Source organism: Salvelinus fontinalis, chromosome 14 (assembly GCF_029448725.1).
Source record: "Salvelinus fontinalis isolate EN_2023a chromosome 14, ASM2944872v1, whole genome shotgun sequence".
Taxonomy (NCBI): domain Eukaryota; kingdom Metazoa; phylum Chordata; class Actinopteri; order Salmoniformes; family Salmonidae; genus Salvelinus; species Salvelinus fontinalis.
Window position 1 is genome coordinate 25,114,137 of NC_074678.1, and position 7,461 is coordinate 25,121,597.

A 7,461-nucleotide genomic window follows, 5' to 3' on the forward strand; every position below is an offset into this window, starting at 1 on the left:
CTGGCGGTGCTCTCACTCTAGTGGTAGCATGAGACGGAGTCTACAACCCACACAAGTGGCTCAGGTAGTGCAGCTCATCCAGGATGGCACATCAATGCGAGCTGTGGCAAGAAGGTTTGCTGTGTCTGTCAGCGTAGTGTCCAGAGCATGGAGGCGCTACCAGGAGACACCACCTGCAGAATCACTCCTTTATTGGGGGTGTCTTGCTAATTGCCTATTATTTCCACCTTTTGTCTATTCCATTTGCACAACAGCATGTGAAATTTATTGTCAATCAGTGATGCTTCCTAAGTGGACAGTTTGATTTCACAGAAGTGTGATTGACTTGGAGTTACATTGTGTTGTTTAAGTGTTCCCTTTATTTTTTTGAGCAGTGTGTATATATATATATGTGTCAGAAGATAGTCTCAGCTCTGAGAATGGTTCAAGGAGGTTTTTCTTGCCATTGTGCTAACTGCTTGCTCTAGGGGTCTAGGCCAGGTTATTGTAAAGCACTTTTTTATTTAAAAAAATGATTTTATTTGTTGATTGATTGATTGATTCTGCTGACCTGAGAAGTCTTTAAGTGGAAGGTGTGGGTAGGAGTAGTGGCCAGAGCAGACAATGACAGAGTCAAACATGTGTGTCTCCTCCTTTCCCTCCCTGTTCTCTGTCACCACCTCCCACTGGCCTGAATGACTGAAGTCTGGCCTCTGTCTCACACTCCGCACACTGGTCTGAAACACACACAATTAACCAACCTTGAACCCACCAACCAACCCATTATACCCTATAATCGGGTTTGAAAGGTCACTCTGCTGTCACCTGGAAGTGGATGTGCTGCAGCAGTTTGAAGTGTTCAGCATAGAGCCTGAAGTACTGCAGGATACGGGAGTGGTGCATGTAGTTGGGGTAGTCAGCTGGGATGGGGAAGTCGCTGAAACACATCATCTCCTTGGAGATATTGATGGTGAGGGAACGGTAGATACTGGCTCTGTTGGGCTCAGAAACCTCCTGGGAGGAGGCAGACATGTTTAAGTCATAGCGCTGTGATATGATCATCAATATCCATATTATCATCTGATAACTGACTGCTCCCTTGTGCTTACATAATAAATAAGATCTCACTCTGAGCATATCAGGTCAACTCAAACGTGGGACTGTTTCACCCATTTATAATCATTACATTATGTTAGCTGCGCTAGGCACAAAAGCGTGGTAACTCTTCTGTAGATTGATACATACAGATATACAGTGGGGCAAAAAAGTATTTAGTCAGCCACCAATTGTGCAAGTTCTCCCACTTAAAAAGATGAGAGGCCTGTAATTTTCATCATAGGTACACTTCAACTATGAGAGACAAAATGAGAAAAAAAAATCCAGAAAATCAAATTGTAGGATTTTTAATGAATTTATTTGCAAATTATGGTGGAAAATAAGTATTTGGTGACCTACAAACAAGCAAGATTTCTGTCTCTCACAGACCTGTAACTTCTTCATTAACCTGTTTGGGCTGCAGGGGCAGTATTGAGTAGCCGGATAAAAAGGTGCCCATTTCAAAGGGCCTCGTACTCAATTCTTGCTCGTACAATATGCATATTATTATTACTATTGGATAGAAAACACTCTCTAGTTTCTAAAACCGTTTGAATTATATCTGTGAGTTAAACAGAACTCATTTTGCAGCAAACTTCCTGACAGGAAGTGGAAAATCTGAAATCGATGCTCTGTTCTAGGGCCTGCCTATAAATGTTCTTGATATATATCAGTATACATGCACTTCATACGTCTTTCACTAGATGTCGACAGGCAGTGAGAGAAGAAATGGAGTGTGTTACTTGAACTGGGGACGAACAAAAGCTCTTTGTATGACGTGTCACCAGTTTCCTGTTTTCTGGAGAGCGCGTGAAGGGACCTGGTTTTGCCTTCTGTAAAGCTGTCGTTATAGACGACTAATATCTCCGGCTTTGATTTTATTTGATACTTGTGACAATATCATCGTAAAGTATGTTTTTTCAATATAGTTTTATTAGATTATTGAAATTTTTTCGGGACGTTAGGCGTGTTGCGTTGTGTACCTTTGTTCAGGAAGGAGAGCTTTGCGCCACTTTGCTAGCTTTCCGTGCTAATTGACTGGAGAAGAGGACATTCTAAATCCAAACAACGATTGTTCCCGACGAAGGACCCCTTGTACAACATTCTGATGAAAGATCATCAAAAGTAGGACCCATTTTATGATGCTATTTCATATATCTGTCGAACATGTTGTACTAGTTGTTTGCGCCCAGAGTTTGGGCACTCTCTCGCTATACCTAAGCTGGATGTCGTAATGAAGTTATTTTTAGAATTCTAACACGGCGATTGCATTAAGAACTAGTGTATCTATCATTTCCTATACAACATGTATTTTTTAGTAACGTTTATGTATAATTTGGTCAGAATAGTTTGAGTGTCATAAAAATATCCGCACATTCTGGGAAAAAGATGCTACGTTAGCACAATGTATAACCACTGATTTCAGCTCTAAATATGCACATTTTCGAACAAAACATAAGTGTATGTATAACCTGATGTTATAGGACTGTCATCTGATGAAGCTTATCAAGGTTAGTCTAAAATTATATATCTTTTGCTGGTTTATTCGCTATCGCTAACGTGCCTATTGCTATCGCTAACGTGCCTTGATGAATGAATGCGGTAGTGTGGTAGGCTATTGTAGTAAGCTAATATAATGCTATATTGTGTTTTCGCTGTAACACACTTTAAAAAAATCAGAAATATTGTCTGGATTCACAAGATGTTTGTCTTTAATTTGCTGTACACCATCGATTTTCAGAAATGTTTTATGATGAGTATTTAGGTATTTGACGTTGGTGTCTGTAATTACTCTGGCTGCTTCGGTCCTATTTGTGATGGTAGCTGTGATGGTAGCTGCAATGTAAAACTGATTTATACCTCAAATATGCACATTTAAAAAGTTTTTTTTTTTTAAATATTTAACTTTCACACATTAACAAGTCCAATACAGCAAATGAAAGATACACATCTTGTGAATCCAGTCAACATGTCCGATTTTTTTAAATGTTTTACAGCGAAAACAGCACGTATATTTATGTTAGCTCACCACCAAATACAAAGAAGGACAGACATTTTCACAGCACAGGTAGCATGCACAAAGCCAACCTAACTAACCAAGAACCAACCAAACTAACCAAGAAACAACTTCATCAGATGACAGTCTTATAACATGTTACACAACAAATCTGTTTTGTTCGAAAAATGTGCATATTTGAGGTATAAATCAGTAGTACATTGCAGCTACCATCACAGCTACCGTCAAAAATAGCACCGAAGCAGCCAGAGTAATTATAGAGACCAACGTGGAATACCTAAATACTCATCATAAAACATTTCTGAAAAATGCATCGTGTACAGCAAATGAGAGACAAGCATCTTGTGAATCCAGCCAATATTTTCGATTTTTTTTAAAGTGTTTTACAGCGAAAACACAATATAGCATTATATTAGCTTACTACAATAGCCTACACACAACCGCATTCATTCATCAAGGCACGTTAGCGATAGCAATAGGCACGTTAGCGAATAAACCAGCAAAAGATATCAATTTTCACTAACCTTCATAAACCTTCCTCAGATGACAGTCCTATAACATCAGGTTATACATACACTTATGTTTTGTTCAAAAATGTGCATATTTAGAGCTGAAATCAGTGGTTATCCATTATGCTAATGTAGCTTCTTTTTCCCAGAATGTGCGGATATTTCTATTAGACTCTCACCTATTCTGACCAAATAGCTATTCATAAACATTACAAAAAAATACATGTTGTATAGGAAATGATAGTAACACTAGTTCTTAATGCAATCGCAGTGTTAGAATTCTAAAAATAACTTCATTACGACATCCACCTTACTTTATAGCGAGAGAGTGCCCAAAATCTGGGCGCAAAACTACTAGTATACAGTTCGACAGATATATGAAATAGCATCACAAAATGGGTCCTACTTTTGGTGATCTTCCATCAGAATGTTGGACAAGGGGTCCTTTGTCCAGAACAGTCGTTGTTTGGATTTAGAACATCGTTTTTCCCTCCTGATTTAGCAAGCACACTGGCCAAGTGGCTCGAAGCTCTCCTTTCTGAACAAAGGCACACAACGCAACACGCCTAACGTCCCGAATAAATTTCAAAAATCTAATAAAACTATATTGAAAAAACATACTTTACGATGATATGGTCACATGTATCAAATAAAATCAAAGCCGGAGATAGTAATTGCCTATAACGACAGCTATTCCGTTGGCAAATCCAGGACCAACTTCGCGCCTTCCTGAAAACATAAAATGGGTGACACGTCATTCCATGAGGACGTATTCCATCTCAGACCAAGATAATCACTCCATTTCTTCTCTCACTGCATCTTGACATCCTGGGGAAGGTGTATGACGTGCATGTATACTCATACGTGTCATGCCCATTTATAGGCAGGGCATAATTTTCAGACTTTCCACTTCCTGGTCAGAAAGTGTGCTGCCAAATGAGTTCTGTTTTACTCACAGACAAAATTCAAACGGTTTTAGAAACTAGAGAGTGTTTTCTATCCAATAGTAATAATATGCATATTGTAGGAGCAAGAATAGAGTACGAGGCCGTTTAAATTGGGCACGTTTTTCCCCCAAAGTGTAAATAGCGCCCTCTATCCTCATCAGGATAACAAAGTATTGAGATAAACTTTTGTTATTGACCAAATACTTATTTTCCACCATAATTTGCAAATAAATTCATAAAAAAATCCTACAATGTGATTTTCTGGATTTTTTTTCCTCATTTTGTCTGTCATAGTTGAAGTGTACCTATGATGAAAATTACAGGCCTCTCTCATCTTTTTAAGTGGGAGAACTTGCACAATTTGACCGGGGCAGTTCTAGCAAGGCAGAATTTTGACGAACTGACTTGTTGGAAAGGTGACATCCTATGATGGTGCCACGTTGAAAGTCACTGAGCGCTTCAGTAAGACCATTCTATTGCCAATGTTTGTCTATGGAGATTGCATGGCAGTGTGCTCGATTTTATACACCCGTCAGCAAACGGGTGTGGCTGAAATAGTTGAATCCACTAATTTGATGACTACATACTTTTGTATATATTGTCTACCTTTGAACTGTTGGTGCCAACATGGCAACCATTATAACGACCTGAATAAATCTGCAAACTTAGTTTGCCAAATGTAATGTACATCAGTCCCTGGTCCCAGGCCTTGCCTTGAACTTCCACAGCCCCCCGATGTCATCACTGCTCCCGAAGCAGGTGGGCTCCAGACCCTCATCCAGACAGCTCTTGATGCTGGTCAGACCTGAGGGACCCGCCCCGATCACTGCTACTGTACGCACCATGATGGAACTACAGAGAGAGAGAAGGTTAGTACCATGATGGAACTACAAGGAGGAGAGAGAGTGATGGTTAGTATGGCGCTACAGGGAGAGACGCACTTCAAGCCCCTACCCCCAGACAAGGGAGAGGAGAGAGGGAGGAAGAGTAGGAGAGGAGAAAGAGAGGGAGGGAGAGTATAGGAGAGAAGGATAGACAGCAGAGGTTGTAGGTAAAATAACTCATTTTAAAAAGCAGTTTGTTGTGCAAAAATTAATTGCTCTAATTGAACTTACGTACACTGAGTGTACACAACATTAGGAATGCCTGATCTTTACATGACATACTGACCAGGTGAAAGCTAGGATCCCTTATTGATGTCACCTATTAAATCCACGTCAATCAGTGTAGATTAAGGTGGAGGAGAGGGTGAATGGCCAATACAAAATATTTAAGTGCCTTTGAACGGGGTATGGTAGGAGGTGTCAGGTGCACAGGTTTGAGTGTGTCAAGAACTGCAACGCTGCTGGGTTTTTCCACGCTCAATAGTTTCCAGTGTGTATCAAGAATGGTCCACCACCCAAAGGACATCCAACCAACTTGTGGGAAGCATTGGAGTTAACATGGGCCAGCAGTGGAACGCCTTCGACACATTGAGCAGTCCATGCCCCCGGCAAATTGAGGCTGTTCTGAGGGCCAAAGGGGGTGCGGATCAATATCAGGAAGGTGTACACTGTGTAGATGATATCAGGCAGAAGAGTGGAGAGATGTTCTTTAGTGTTATGATAAAAATAGAATGCTTAAGATAAGGTCACAGCAATGGCTTCTCTCCAGGTCGTTTAGTTACATTTAAATGTAACAGACTTTTTTTGCACGCCTATTGTAATACCAGGTGCATGGAGAAAAACTGCATGCTGATTAGAAAACAAACTGCTTCATGCTGGTGATCTTAAAGGGGAACTCCACCCACTGATTTGGCCTGGTATTTTGGCTTGCTCCTCATGTAATGCTGGCAGCCATGACACACCCATCTGTCAGAACCTTGCCCGCAGCCGTTTCCCTCCACTCAATCACAACAAACAAACCTCCTGCAGGTTGAGTTCAATTCACATGACCAGACATGAAATGGGTTTAGACTATTTTTTTAAGGAATGGCATGTGACACAAAAAATTAAGAAGAGTGAAAACAGGGGTGGAGATTAGCAGTTAGTAGCAGCTGGAGCTTATTTGAGGAGTTACGTTCAAGGCAAACTAGTAAAGTGTTGCAAAAAATAGGCTAATTCGCAATGGTTAACAGCTGGTGCTTGTTGAGTTGCTAGGCAACTAGTTAAGTGTTATATTCAAGACTGGTCCCTTCTCCTGAATTTGTTCAATCCTTAACGCCATTTCACGAGTGTCAGGACCAGACATGAAATGGGTTTAGAATATTTATTGAGGAGATGGAATGGATGTGAGAATGAGGATTCAGCGGGGAAATGAGAATAGACCGGATGAAGCCAAAGGATGCAGATCAAGAATCCGGAGGGGTTGACTCAGTAGGGCAGGGGTGTCAAACTCATTCCACGGAGGGCCTTGTGTCTGCAGGTTTTTGGTCTTTCCTTTCAATAAAGCCCTAGACAACCAGGTGTGGGGAGTTCCTAACTAATTAGTGATGTTAATTCATCAATCAAGTACAAGGGTGGAGCGAAAACCCGCAGACACTCGGCCCTCCGTGGAATGAGTTTGACACCTGTGCAGTAGGGTTTGGCTTGGAGCCTCAGGTAGACATCACCGTCAGGTCGTGGTAAAGTAGTTAGGCAGTATCCCCAATAAGAGAGCACCAAGTTAGTTGGACCCTGGATAGCTGTTCTGGACTTCATGTGCTGAATGGTTGGCGATATAGTTGAGGTAGAACAGTCATACGGACTAGGTGCCCATGGAGAAAACTAACCATAGGCCCCAGGAGAGCAAGCAGAAGTAACCGTGGCTAGGAAAAAACTCCCTTGAATGAAAAAACCCCTGAGGAACCAGCCTCAGCTGGGGAACAAATACTATTTTTGCAGGTTGGGCAGGATACAGTGCGTGAAGTAGATGGTGTCCGTGAAAGGAGGCGGAG

General features: G+C 41.2%; 1 pseudogene; it reads right to left on the reverse strand.

Annotated features, from left to right (window-relative positions):
- Window positions 1-5,399, reverse strand: part of LOC129869685 (flavin-containing monooxygenase 5-like) — a 46,937-nt pseudogene extending 41,538 nt beyond the window's left edge.
- Window positions 5,400-7,461: the final 2,062 nt, after the last annotated feature.